Source organism: Hyla sarda, unplaced genomic scaffold, assembly GCF_029499605.1.
Source record: "Hyla sarda isolate aHylSar1 unplaced genomic scaffold, aHylSar1.hap1 scaffold_402, whole genome shotgun sequence".
Lineage (NCBI taxonomy): Eukaryota > Metazoa > Chordata > Amphibia > Anura > Hylidae > Hyla > Hyla sarda.
Genome location: NW_026610419.1, coordinates 211,732 through 225,122, shown reverse-complemented (window position 1 = coordinate 225,122; position 13,391 = coordinate 211,732). Strand labels below are relative to the sequence as shown.

The window sequence follows — 13,391 nt, the reverse complement described above, 5'->3', positions numbered from 1 at the left end:
CAGCCAGCTGATGACCAATCCATTAGTGCAATGGATGGCTGGAAGCATTTGTCTTTGCCTTTGCAATACCACAGAAGCAATGCATGGTCAATGTACAGCAATGACACACCTGTGTGAACAGCCAGGAGACCCCCCCCCCCCCATGTTATGTTACATAGTTACATAGTTAGTACGGTCGAAAAAAGACATATGTCCATCACGTTCAACCAGGGAATTAAGGGGTAGGGGTGTGGCGCGATATTGGGGAAGGGATGAGATTTTATATTTCTTCATAAGCATTAATCTTATTTTGTCAATTAGGAACATTCAGCACCCACCCGCTATCAAGGCAGCTGCCTATCATGTCATGCCCTACCTGCACAGGTGTGCTGGCTACTCAAATGATCCAATTAAGGAGGCCATTTAGTCAGCAGCAGCAGAAGTCCTGTGCCTGGACGCTCCAACAGGGGCCAGACACAAGCAGAAGCAGAAGCAGCAGAAGCAGCAGCAGCACCACCTTTTGTTTATTGGCTGCAGCAGCAGCAAGGCCCACAGGGCTGGCTAGCTGGCTAGCCAGCAAGCAGGTAGCAATGAAAGTAGGAATCTTTCTTTTTAACCCTGTAAGGGGGTGGTGCACTGTACCCGAAGATACTGCCATATCGGGTCAATGCATAGGGCGACGGAAGCAAGCTTCGAAATCGGCCCCCGTTCTCAAAAATCCATTTAATATATGGTCCCCAGATAGGGGACGTATCAGATATTAAACTGATAAGAACAGATACTACACTTGATCTTAGCCAAAAGGCCGAGAAGCGATAACCGTGAAAGGGGCGGGCCCAACAAGGTCCCCTTCATGGGCACTATCACTGCTTGCTGTCAGGGAGGCTGCCAGACAATTTTCCATGCACACTCTGGGCTGGGGGGCAGTCAACCACCAGTACACACAGCAGAACCTAAACCCATACCATTATTGCTAAGCAGCAAGACAGGGGCCCATTGCACTCCCACGGGGCCTTTTTAAATGCAATCCATAACCCGGATTTGCCAGGAACCCTTCTTACTCCTCCTACTTGCATGTGACACTGGGCTTAGGATCTGCATAGGAAACACACACACAAGCACACACCTACCTTTGTTGCCTGCAGATGCCTCCTTGGCTGTCCCCAAACGGTATCAAACCAACACCCACGGGAAGCTGTAAGCATAGAGGACATGCCTGCACCCCATTGGACTTACCTGTGTGGGTTAAATCCGGGTTATTTGACAACCTATGGCGGTGATGGTTCTGCTCAGGCAGAGCAGTGCTGATGCTCCTCATAAAGCTGTCGCTGCTGTGAAGGTTCTAGGTGACATCACAAATCCCTTTGGTTACATACACAACAAAGCTGGGTTGTTGTTGTTTACACTCTGCAAGGCCTGTGGAAGTGAGTGACATCATAGCACTGTAGTTCTGAGGGTTCAAGATGGATGCAACAATCTCCTGTTGCTTCTATGAAGGCCGTAATAGACGACATCACCAAACAGCTCCATAGTCACATACACAGCAAAGGAGAGATGTTGTTTACACCTAGTGATGTCAGTGGTATTGAGTGACATCACAGCACAGTGCTAAGGCTCCTGGGCCTGGACACAGCAGCGGCTGCAATATCTCAACGGAGAATACGTTTATATCTATGTGTGTGTGTGCGCATATATATATATATATATATATATATATATATATATATATATATATATTTCTCCGCCGAAATCACTTTTAAACCCATTTCCACCTTTTTTTCCCTTCTCTTCCTCTTACTTTTTTTTCACGTTTTTTTACGTTTTTCTCCTTTTCGCCTCTTTTCTGGGCGTATTATTCTTCTTTTTCTTCTTTTTTTTCGTCTAATGCATACCCCATCAGTGCAGCAATGCTTATTCAATACCGCCAGCAGATGGAGACACTGGGGGATAATTTTCTAAGGATTTATACTGATTTTTCCTGTCTGAATTTGTCGCACAGAAAGTTGCAGGCCAAATATGTGTGACATTTCTGCGACTTTAGCTTCTAGAGCATTTTTACAACATTATACATAGGTGCTGAATACATAAAAAGCGACTGTTCAGCGACAGACAAGTCGCATCGGCTGAAAGTAGGCCAGAATGTCAGTCCATGTTGGAGCAGGTTTAGATACAGTCTAAAGCATAGATCTCAAAGTCTGTGCACAGAATTTAGCAAGGGCCTCGCACCTTCTGATGCATCAGGTAGGTGCACAATAGCATAGCCTAACCCTCTGTACTTTGGTCTATATTGATGCGGGACATAGACAGCCAGCTGATGACCAATCCATTAGTGCAATGGATGGCTGGAAGCATTTGTCTTTGCCTTTGCAATACCACAGAAGCAATGCATGGTCAATGTACAGCAATGACACACCTGTGTGAACAGCCAGGAGACCCCCCCCCCCCCCCCATGTTATGTTACATAGTTACATAGTTAGTACGGTCGAAAAAAGACATATGTCCATCACGTTCAACCAGGGAATTAAGGGGTAGGGGTGTGGCGCGATATTGGGGAAGGGATGAGATTTTATATTTCTTCATAAGCATTAATCTTATTTTGTCAATTAGGAACATTCAGCACCCACCCGCTATCAAGGCAGCTGCCTATCATGTCATGCCCTACCTGCACAGGTGTGCTGGCTACTCAAATGATCCAATTAAGGAGGCCATTTAGTCAGCAGCAGCAGAAGTCCTGTGCCTGGACGCTCCAACAGGGGCCAGACACAAGCAGAAGCAGAAGCAGCAGAAGCAGCAGCAGCACCACCTTTTGTTTATTGGCTGCAGCAGCAGCAAGGCCCACAGGGCTGGCTAGCTGGCTAGCCAGCAAGCAGGTAGCAATGAAAGTAGGAATCTTTCTTTTAAACCCTGTAAGGGGGTGGTGCACTGTACCCGAAGATACTGCCATATCGGGTCAATGCATAGGGCGACGGAAGCAAGCTTCGAAATCGGCCCCCGTTCTCAAAAATCCATTTAATATATGGTCCCCAGATAGGGGACGTATCAGATATTAAACTGATAAGAACAGATTTTTTTTTTTTTTTTTTTTATCTAAAGCCGAGGAACGTGCTTTCGATTCACCCAAAGTGCAAGAAAAAGTGCAAACGTGTTACACTAAAAAAAACGTGCACAAAGGATGCGGTCTATCGCAAGCCCTTCTCCGATAGGAGAGAGGCCCCCCAACAAACCTTACCCTTCGCCTCCGGACCAAAAGGTACCTGCGAGGTTCCAGGTTCGATGTCCCTTTTCGCCGAAGCTACTAGGGGACCACAAATGCTCCCGGCATCCCCCTTGGCGTTAGCCAAGGTATCTGCCCGCAGAGCCGATTACGGTAGGTACCCTGCCAAAGCAGGAGTACCCGGGGTGTTTGCAGGGAGGTGCGGAACCTAATGGCCACACACACCTCCCCTAGACCGCCAGGAGGGACACCCAGAAGGGCTACCGCATCCTGACAAATCCTGTGAACACACAACACGCAAAAAGTGACACAGTGAGACAAAAAAGAAATAAATAAGTGAATGTGTGCAGATATACTGCCCGGACATCCGGCCGGATCTATAAAAATTTCTCTGATCCTAGCCAGAAGGCCGGGAATCAAGAGGTGAGTGCCACAAGGTGAAGAGATTATGGTGCCCGTGCTTCAACTCAGTGAGTCTATTCTCCCAGTGAGTTTCGGCACCTCGGGGTCACCACTCCCCGAGGCACAAAAGTACCTCGGCTCTAGACCCTCTCAGCCTCATGGCGAGACCCGGAGGGAACAGGTCACATCGGGGCAGCCGTCGAGCTGATTCCTCAGAACCAGCCCCGGAAAGCCCTGGTACACCTGCATTCTCCATGCAGCACCCATCCCCACCAGCATTAAACTGATAAGAACAGATACTACACTTGATCTTAGCCAAAAGGCCGAGAAGCGATAACCGTGAAAGGGGCGGGCCCAACAAGGTCCCCTTCATGGGCACTATCACTGCTTGCTGTCAGGGAGGCTGCCAGACAATTTTCCATGCACACTCTGGGCTGGGGGGCAGTCAACCACCAGTACACACAGCAGAACCTAAACCCATACCATTATTGCTAAGCAGCAAGACAGGGGCCCATTGCACTCCCACGGGGCCTTTTTAAATGCAATCCATAACCCGGATTTGCCAGGAACCCTTCTTACTCCTCCTACTTGCATGTGACACTGGGCTTAGGATCTGCATAGGAAACACACACACAAGCACACACCTACCTTTGTTGCCTGCAGATGCCTCCTTGGCTGTCCCCAAACGGTATCAAACCAACACCCACGGGAAGCTGTAAGCATAGAGGACATGCCTGCACCCCATTGGACTTACCTGTGTGGGTTAAATCCGGGTTATTTGACAACCTATGGCGGTGATGGTTCTGCTCAGGCAGAGCAGTGCTGATGCTCCTCATAAAGCTGTCGCTGCTGTGAAGGTTCTAGGTGACATCACAAATCCCTTTGGTTACATACACAACAAAGCTGGGTTGTTGTTGTTTACACTCTGCAAGGCCTGTGGAAGTGAGTGACATCACAGCACTGTAGTTCTGAGGGTTCAAGATGGATGCAACAATCTCCTGTTGCTTCTATGAAGGCCGTAATAGACGACATCACCAAACAGCTCCATAGTCACATACACAGCAAAGGAGAGATGTTGTTTACACCTAGTGATGTCAGTGGTATTGAGTGACATCACAGCACAGTGCTAAGGCTCCTGGGCCTGGACACAGCAGCGGCTGCAATATCTCAACGGAGAATACGTTTATATCTATGTGTGTGTGTGCGCATATATATATATATATATATATATATATATATATATATATATATATTTCTCCGCCGAAATCACTTTTAAACCCATTTCCACCTTTTTTTCCCTTCTCTTCCTCTTACTTTTTTTTCACGTTTTTTTTACGTTTTTCTCCTTTTCGCCTCTTTTCTGGGCGTATTATTCTTCTTTTTCTTCTTTTTTTTCGTCTAATGCATACCCCATCAGTGCAGCAATGCTTATTCAATACCGCCAGCAGATGGAGACACTGGGGGATAATTTTCTAAGGATTTATACTGATTTTTCCTGTCTGAATTTGTCGCACAGAAAGTTGCAGGCCAAATATGTGTGACATTTCTGCGACTTTAGCTTCTAGAGCATTTTTACAACATTATACATAGGTGCTGAATACATAAAAAGCGACTGTTCAGCGACAGACAAGTCGCATCGGCTGAAAGTAGGCCAGAATGTCAGTCCATGTTGGAGCAGGTTTAGATACAGTCTAAAGCATAGATCTCAAAGTCTGTGCACAGAATTTAGCAAGGGCCTCGCACCTTCTGATGCATCAGGTAGGTGCACAATAGCATAGCCTAACCCTCTGTACTTTGGTCTATATTGATGCGGGACATAGACAGCCAGCTGATGACCAATCCATTAGTGCAATGGATGGCTGGAAGCATTTGTCTTTGCCTTTGCAATACCACAGAAGCAATGCATGGTCAATGTACAGCAATGACACACCTGTGTGAACAGCCAGGAGACCCCCCCCCCCCCCCCATGTTATGTTACATAGTTACATAGTTAGTACGGTCGAAAAAAGACATATGTCCATCACGTTCAACCAGGGAATTAAGGGGTAGGGGTGTGGCGCGATATTGGGGAAGGGATGAGATTTTATATTTCTTCATAAGCATTAATCTTATTTTGTCAATTAGGAACATTCAGCACCCACCCGCTATCAAGGCAGCTGCCTATCATGTCATGCCCTACCTGCACAGGTGTGCTGGCTACTCAAATGATCCAATTAAGGAGGCCATTTAGTCAGCAGCAGCAGAAGTCCTGTGCCTGGACGCTCCAACAGGGGCCAGACACAAGCAGAAGCAGAAGCAGCAGAAGCAGCAGCAGCACCACCTTTTGTTTATTGGCTGCAGCAGCAGCAAGGCCCACAGGGCTGGCTAGCTGGCTAGCCAGCAAGCAGGTAGCAATGAAAGTAGGAATCTTTCTTTTTAACCCTGTAAGGGGGTGGTGCACTGTACCCGAAGATACTGCCATATCGGGTCAATGCATAGGGCGACGGAAGCAAGCTTCGAAATCGGCCCCCGTTCTCAAAAATCCATTTAATATATGGTCCCCAGATAGGGGACGTATCAGATATTAAACTGATAAGAACAGATACTACACTTGATCTTAGCCAAAAGGCCGAGAAGCGATAACCGTGAAAGGGGCGGGCCCAACAAGGTCCCCTTCATGGGCACTATCACTGCTTGCTGTCAGGGAGGCTGCCAGACAATTTTCCATGCACACTCTGGGCTGGGGGGCAGTCAACCACCAGTACACACAGCAGAACCTAAACCCATACCATTATTGCTAAGCAGCAAGACAGGGGCCCATTGCACTCCCACGGGGCCTTTTTAAATGCAATCCATAACCCGGATTTGCCAGGAACCCTTCTTACTCCTCCTACTTGCATGTGACACTGGGCTTAGGATCTGCATAGGAAACACACACACAAGCACACACCTACCTTTGTTGCCTGCAGATGCCTCCTTGGCTGTCCCCAAACGGTATCAAACCAACACCCACGGGAAGCTGTAAGCATAGAGGACATGCCTGCACCCCATTGGACTTACCTGTGTGGGTTAAATCCGGGTTATTTGACAACCTATGGCGGTGATGGTTCTGCTCAGGCAGAGCAGTGCTGATGCTCCTCATAAAGCTGTCGCTGCTGTGAAGGTTCTAGGTGACATCACAAATCCCTTTGGTTACATACACAACAAAGCTGGGTTGTTGTTGTTTACACTCTGCAAGGCCTGTGGAAGTGAGTGACATCATAGCACTGTAGTTCTGAGGGTTCAAGATGGATGCAACAATCTCCTGTTGCTTCTATGAAGGCCGTAATAGACGACATCACCAAACAGCTCCATAGTCACATACACAGCAAAGGAGAGATGTTGTTTACACCTAGTGATGTCAGTGGTATTGAGTGACATCACAGCACAGTGCTAAGGCTCCTGGGCCTGGACACAGCAGCGGCTGCAATATCTCAACGGAGAATACGTTTATATCTATGTGTGTGTGTGCGCATATATATATATATATATATATATATATATATATATATATATATATATTTCTCCGCCGAAATCACTTTTAAACCCATTTCCACCTTTTTTTCCCTTCTCTTCCTCTTACTTTTTTTTCACGTTTTTTTACGTTTTTCTCCTCGCCTCTTTTCTGGGCGTATTATTCTTCTTTTTCTTCTTTTTTTTCGTCTAATGCATACCCCATCAGTGCAGCAATGCTTATTCAATACCGCCAGCAGATGGAGACACTGGGGGATAATTTTCTAAGGATTTATACTGATTTTTCCTGTCTGAATTTGTCGCACAGAAAGTTGCAGGCCAAATATGTGTGACATTTCTGCGACTTTAGCTTCTAGAGCATTTTTACAACATTATACATAGGTGCTGAATACATAAAAAGCGACTGTTCAGCGACAGACAAGTCGCATCGGCTGAAAGTAGGCCAGAATGTCAGTCCATGTTGGAGCAGGTTTAGATACAGTCTAAAGCATAGATCTCAAAGTCTGTGCACAGAATTTAGCAAGGGCCTCGCACCTTCTGATGCATCAGGTAGGTGCACAATAGCATAGCCTAACCCTCTGTACTTTGGTCTATATTGATGCGGGACATAGACAGCCAGCTGATGACCAATCCATTAGTGCAATGGATGGCTGGAAGCATTTGTCTTTGCCTTTGCAATACCACAGAAGCAATGCATGGTCAATGTACAGCAATGACACACCTGTGTGAACAGCCAGGAGACCCCCCCCCCCCCCATGTTATGTTACATAGTTACATAGTTAGTACGGTCGAAAAAAGACATATGTCCATCACGTTCAACCAGGGAATTAAGGGGTAGGGGTGTGGCGCGATATTGGGGAAGGGATGAGATTTTATATTTCTTCATAAGCATTAATCTTATTTTGTCAATTAGGAACATTCAGCACCCACCCGCTATCAAGGCAGCTGCCTATCATGTCATGCCCTACCTGCACAGGTGTGCTGGCTACTCAAATGATCCAATTAAGGAGGCCATTTAGTCAGCAGCAGCAGAAGTCCTGTGCCTGGACGCTCCAACAGGGGCCAGACACAAGCAGAAGCAGAAGCAGCAGAAGCAGCAGCAGCACCACCTTTTGTTTATTGGCTGCAGCAGCAGCAAGGCCCACAGGGCTGGCTAGCTGGCTAGCCAGCAAGCAGGTAGCAATGAAAGTAGGAATCTTTCTTTTTAACCCTGTAAGGGGGTGGTGCACTGTACCCGAAGATACTGCCATATCGGGTCAATGCATAGGGCGACGGAAGCAAGCTTCGAAATCGGCCCCCGTTCTCAAAAATCCATTTAATATATGGTCCCCAGATAGGGGACGTATCAGATATTAAACTGATAAGAACAGATACTACACTTGATCTTAGCCAAAAGGCCGAGAAGCGATAACCGTGAAAGGGGCGGGCCCAACAAGGTCCCCTTCATGGGCACTATCACTGCTTGCTGTCAGGGAGGCTGCCAGACAATTTTCCATGCACACTCTGGGCTGGGGGGCAGTCAACCACCAGTACACACAGCAGAACCTAAACCCATACCATTATTGCTAAGCAGCAAGACAGGGGCCCATTGCACTCCCACGGGGCCTTTTTAAATGCAATCCATAACCCGGATTTGCCAGGAACCCTTCTTACTCCTCCTACTTGCATGTGACACTGGGCTTAGGATCTGCATAGGAAACACACACACAAGCACACACCTACCTTTGTTGCCTGCAGATGCCTCCTTGGCTGTCCCCAAACGGTATCAAACCAACACCCACGGGAAGCTGTAAGCATAGAGGACATGCCTGCACCCCATTGGACTTACCTGTGTGGGTTAAATCCGGGTTATTTGACAACCTATGGCGGTGATGGTTCTGCTCAGGCAGAGCAGTGCTGATGCTCCTCATAAAGCTGTCGCTGCTGTGAAGGTTCTAGGTGACATCACAAATCCCTTTGGTTACATACACAACAAAGCTGGGTTGTTGTTGTTTACACTCTGCAAGGCCTGTGGAAGTGAGTGACATCACAGCACTGTAGTTCTGAGGGTTCAAGATGGATGCAACAATCTCCTGTTGCTTCTATGAAGGCCGTAATAGACGACATCACCAAACAGCTCCATAGTCACATACACAGCAAAGGAGAGATGTTGTTTACACCTAGTGATGTCAGTGGTATTGAGTGACATCACAGCACAGTGCTAAGGCTCCTGGGCCTGGACACAGCAGCGGCTGCAATATCTCAACGGAGAATACGTTTATATCTATGTGTGTGTGTGCGCATATATATATATATATATATATATATATATATATATATATATATTCTCCGCCGAAATCACTTTTAAACCCATTTCCACCTTTTTTTCCCTTCTCTTCCTCTTACTTTTTTTTCACGTTTTTTTACGTTTTTCTCCTTTTCGCCTCTTTTCTGGGCGTATTATTCTTCTTTTTCTTCTTTTTTTTCGTCTAATGCATACCCCATCAGTGCAGCAATGCTTATTCAATACCGCCAGCAGATGGAGACACTGGGGGATAATTTTCTAAGGATTTATACTGATTTTTCCTGTCTGAATTTGTCGCACAGAAAGTTGCAGGCCAAATATGTGTGACATTTCTGCGACTTTAGCTTCTAGAGCATTTTTACAACATTATACATAGGTGCTGAATACATAAAAAGCGACTGTTCAGCGACAGACAAGTCGCATCGGCTGAAAGTAGGCCAGAATGTCAGTCCATGTTGGAGCAGGTTTAGATACAGTCTAAAGCATAGATCTCAAAGTCTGTGCACAGAATTTAGCAAGGGCCTCGCACCTTCTGATGCATCAGGTAGGTGCACAATAGCATAGCCTAACCCTCTGTACTTTGGTCTATATTGATGCGGGACATAGACAGCCAGCTGATGACCAATCCATTAGTGCAATGGATGGCTGGAAGCATTTGTCTTTGCCTTTGCAATACCACAGAAGCAATGCATGGTCAATGTACAGCAATGACACACCTGTGTGAACAGCCAGGAGACCCCCCCCCCCCCCATGTTATGTTACATAGTTACATAGTTAGTACGGTCGAAAAAAGACATATGTCCATCACGTTCAACCAGGGAATTAAGGGGTAGGGGTGTGGCGCGATATTGGGGAAGGGATGAGATTTTATATTTCTTCATAAGCATTAATCTTATTTTGTCAATTAGGAACATTCAGCACCCACCCGCTATCAAGGCAGCTGCCTATCATGTCATGCCCTACCTGCACAGGTGTGCTGGCTACTCAAATGATCCAATTAAGGAGGCCATTTAGTCAGCAGCAGCAGAAGTCCTGTGCCTGGACGCTCCAACAGGGGCCAGACACAAGCAGAAGCAGAAGCAGCAGAAGCAGCAGCAGCACCACCTTTTGTTTATTGGCTGCAGCAGCAGCAAGGCCCACAGGGCTGGCTAGCTGGCTAGCCAGCAAGCAGGTAGCAATGAAAGTAGGAATCTTTCTTTTTAACCCTGTAAGGGGGTGGTGCACTGTACCCGAAGATACTGCCATATCGGGTCAATGCATAGGGCGACGGAAGCAAGCTTCGAAATCGGCCCCCGTTCTCAAAAATCCATTTAATATATGGTCCCCAGATAGGGGACGTATCAGATATTAAACTGATAAGAACAGATACTACACTTGATCTTAGCCAAAAGGCCGAGAAGCGATAACCGTGAAAGGGGCGGGCCCAACAAGGTCCCCTTCATGGGCACTATCACTGCTTGCTGTCAGGGAGGCTGCCAGACAATTTTCCATGCACACTCTGGGCTGGGGGGCAGTCAACCACCAGTACACACAGCAGAACCTAAACCCATACCATTATTGCTAAGCAGCAAGACAGGGGCCCATTGCACTCCCACGGGGCCTTTTTAAATGCAATCCATAACCCGGATTTGCCAGGAACCCTTCTTACTCCTCCTACTTGCATGTGACACTGGGCTTAGGATCTGCATAGGAAACACACACACAAGCACACACCTACCTTTGTTGCCTGCAGATGCCTCCTTGGCTGTCCCCAAACGGTATCAAACCAACACCCACGGGAAGCTGTAAGCATAGAGGACATGCCTGCACCCCATTGGACTTACCTGTGTGGGTTAAATCCGGGTTATTTGACAACCTATGGCGGTGATGGTTCTGCTCAGGCAGAGCAGTGCTGATGCTCCTCATAAAGCTGTCGCTGCTGTGAAGGTTCTAGGTGACATCACAAATCCCTTTGGTTACATACACAACAAAGCTGGGTTGTTGTTGTTTACACTCTGCAAGGCCTGTGGAAGTGAGTGACATCATAGCACTGTAGTTCTGAGGGTTCAAGATGGATGCAACAATCTCCTGTTGCTTCTATGAAGGCCGTAATAGACGACATCACCAAACAGCTCCATAGTCACATACACAGCAAAGGAGAGATGTTGTTTACACCTAGTGATGTCAGTGGTATTGAGTGACATCACAGCACAGTGCTAAGGCTCCTGGGCCTGGACACAGCAGCGGCTGCAATATCTCAACGGAGAATACGTTTATATCTATGTGTGTGTGTGCGCATATATATATATATATATATATATATATATATATATATATATATATATATATTTCTCCGCCGAAATCACTTTTAAACCCATTTCCACCTTTTTTTCCCTTCTCTTCCTCTTACTTTTTTTTCACGTTTTTTTACGTTTTTCTCCTTTTCGCCTCTTTTCTGGGCGTATTATTCTTCTTTTTCTTCTTTTTTTTCGTCTAATGCATACCCCATCAGTGCAGCAATGCTTATTCAATACCGCCAGCAGATGGAGACACTGGGGGATAATTTTCTAAGGATTTATACTGATTTTTCCTGTCTGAATTTGTCGCACAGAAAGTTGCAGGCCAAATATGTGTGACATTTCTGCGACTTTAGCTTCTAGAGCATTTTTACAACATTATACATAGGTGCTGAATACATAAAAAGCGACTGTTCAGCGACAGACAAGTCGCATCGGCTGAAAGTAGGCCAGAATGTCAGTCCATGTTGGAGCAGGTTTAGATACAGTCTAAAGCATAGATCTCAAAGTCTGTGCACAGAATTTAGCAAGGGCCTCGCACCTTCTGATGCATCAGGTAGGTGCACAATAGCATAGCCTAACCCTCTGTACTTTGGTCTATATTGATGCGGGACATAGACAGCCAGCTGATGACCAATCCATTAGTGCAATGGATGGCTGGAAGCATTTGTCTTTGCCTTTGCAATACCACAGAAGCAATGCATGGTCAATGTACAGCAATGACACACCTGTGTGAACAGCCAGGAGACCCCCCCCCCCCCCATGTTATGTTACATAGTTACATAGTTAGTACGGTCGAAAAAAGACATATGTCCATCACGTTCAACCAGGGAATTAAGGGGTAGGGGTGTGGCGCGATATTGGGGAAGGGATGAGATTTTATATTTCTTCATAAGCATTAATCTTATTTTGTCAATTAGGAACATTCAGCACCCACCCGCTATCAAGGCAGCTGCCTATCATGTCATGCCCTACCTGCACAGGTGTGCTGGCTACTCAAATGATCCAATTAAGGAGGCCATTTAGTCAGCAGCAGCAGAAGTCCTGTGCCTGGACGCTCCAACAGGGGCCAGACACAAGCAGAAGCAGAAGCAGCAGAAGCAGCAGCAGCACCACCTTTTGTTTATTGGCTGCAGCAGCAGCAAGGCCCACAGGGCTGGCTAGCTGGCTAGCCAGCAAGCAGGTAGCAATGAAAGTAGGAATCTTTCTTTTTAACCCTGTAAGGGGGTGGTGCACTGTACCCGAAGATACTGCCATATCGGGTCAATGCATAGGGCGACGGAAGCAAGCTTCGAAATCGGCCCCCGTTCTCAAAAATCCATTTAATATATGGTCCCCAGATAGGGGACGTATCAGATATTAAACTGATAAGAACAGATACTACACTTGATCTTAGCCAAAAGGCCGAGAAGCGATAACCGTGAAAGGGGCGGGCCCAACAAGGTCCCCTTCATGGGCACTATCACTGCTTGCTGTCAGGGAGGCTGCCAGACAATTTTCCATGCACACTCTGGGCTGGGGGGCAGTCAACCACCAGTACACACAGCAGAACCTAAACCCATACCATTATTGCTAAGCAGCAAGACAGGGGCCCATTGCACTCCCACGGGGCCTTTTTAAATGCAATCCATAACCCGGATTTGCCAGGAACCCTTCTTACTCCTCCTACTTGCATGTGACACTGGGCTTAGGATCTGCATAGGAAACACACACACAAGCACACACCTACCTTTGTTGCCTGCAG

General features: G+C 46.9%; 6 non-coding genes and 1 pseudogene across 6 annotated transcripts; all 7 read right to left on the bottom strand.

Annotated features, from left to right (window-relative positions):
* Positions 1-605: 605 nt before the first annotated feature.
* Positions 606-796, bottom strand: LOC130333245 (U2 spliceosomal RNA). Its single transcript, XR_008875479.1, has one exon. It is a non-coding gene; the product is annotated as a U2 spliceosomal RNA (small nuclear RNA).
* A 2,095-nt stretch (positions 797-2,891) lies between these two features.
* On the bottom strand, positions 2,892-3,077 carry LOC130333289 (U2 spliceosomal RNA). The gene has a single exon (XR_008875518.1). It is a non-coding gene; the product is annotated as a U2 spliceosomal RNA (small nuclear RNA).
* Positions 3,078-3,771: 694 nt separating this feature from the next.
* Positions 3,772-3,930, bottom strand: LOC130333298 (U2 spliceosomal RNA; annotated as a pseudogene).
* Positions 3,931-6,024: 2,094 nt separating this feature from the next.
* Positions 6,025-6,215, bottom strand: LOC130333244 (U2 spliceosomal RNA). The gene has a single exon (XR_008875478.1). It is a non-coding gene; the product is annotated as a U2 spliceosomal RNA (small nuclear RNA).
* Positions 6,216-8,305: 2,090 nt separating this feature from the next.
* LOC130333243 (U2 spliceosomal RNA) lies at positions 8,306-8,496 on the bottom strand. Its single transcript, XR_008875477.1, has one exon. It is a non-coding gene; the product is annotated as a U2 spliceosomal RNA (small nuclear RNA).
* A 2,088-nt stretch (positions 8,497-10,584) lies between these two features.
* Positions 10,585-10,775, bottom strand: LOC130333242 (U2 spliceosomal RNA). Its single transcript, XR_008875476.1, has one exon. It is a non-coding gene; the product is annotated as a U2 spliceosomal RNA (small nuclear RNA).
* Positions 10,776-12,872: 2,097 nt separating this feature from the next.
* On the bottom strand, positions 12,873-13,063 carry LOC130333241 (U2 spliceosomal RNA). The gene has a single exon (XR_008875475.1). It is a non-coding gene; the product is annotated as a U2 spliceosomal RNA (small nuclear RNA).
* Positions 13,064-13,391: the final 328 nt, after the last annotated feature.